The sequence below is a fragment of the Drosophila ficusphila genome, unplaced genomic scaffold, assembly GCF_018152265.1.
Source record: "Drosophila ficusphila isolate 14025-0441.05 unplaced genomic scaffold, ASM1815226v1 contig_537, whole genome shotgun sequence".
In the NCBI taxonomy this organism is placed as follows: Eukaryota; Metazoa; Arthropoda; class Insecta; order Diptera; family Drosophilidae; genus Drosophila; species Drosophila ficusphila.
In genome coordinates this window covers 19,029-20,000 of record NW_025064462.1, presented here as the reverse complement: position 1 = coordinate 20,000, position 972 = coordinate 19,029, and positions in this window count along the sequence as shown.

The window sequence follows — 972 nt, the reverse complement described above, 5'->3', positions numbered from 1 at the left end:
TATTTGCTACTATAATTTTATTATATGTACAATATTTTATTCTAAAATATCATTTTATTTCAACATACATAATTATTTATGTATCCACACATTTGCAATTTTTGTTTAATCAATATAAATATTGAATTAAATCATTTGTATTTTGATGTTAAATTTAAAATTTAACATTTTTCCATATAACTCTCGAATGATATATAATATAAAACCGAGCGCATATGAAAAATAAGTATTTATTTAATAATAATATTATTAAAAAATATTATTATTTTATTTGAACTCACTATACCGGCAAACGATATAGTGCGTCCGATTTTAAGGCAGGTACTAATTTAATATACATTATATTAGCCTGCCACCAAAAATTAACGATAATAATTGGAAACCAATTGTTATTATATATATACATATATAACCTTGGCGCACGTTTCAACGTTATTATCTTGAGTTTTAATAATATTAGTCCGCTCAGCCAAGTCTCGTATTCAAAAAGAATAAAGAAACAAATTTATACGGATAATATTATAATATATATTGTCAACATTGACTAAATCATATTATATACATAGATTTATATCAATTCTAGATGGACATCCACTGACCATCCTATAGTAGTTTTTTGCATCGATGTCTTGAAATCGGGCATTTTCAATTGGGCTTGCCACCCACCCTACAGTTATTCTCCTATAATAACTTAAGAGAATATTGAATTCAGTACTTTTTATATACATATGAATTACTTCTTCATATAATTTATATTTATGCTGATTTTCATATGTATATGGTAAATTTATTTATATTATTGACAAAATCATATGCATATCATATGTTTTGAACAATACTTGGGTCGGCAACCACTGCCTACCTATAATAGTTTTTGAACACCCTATCTAGATATCGGGTGTTTTCTGTACTAGATGAGCCCACACTGTGGCTTTCTCTTAATTTACTTAAGAGTTTATAGGTATATTTCAT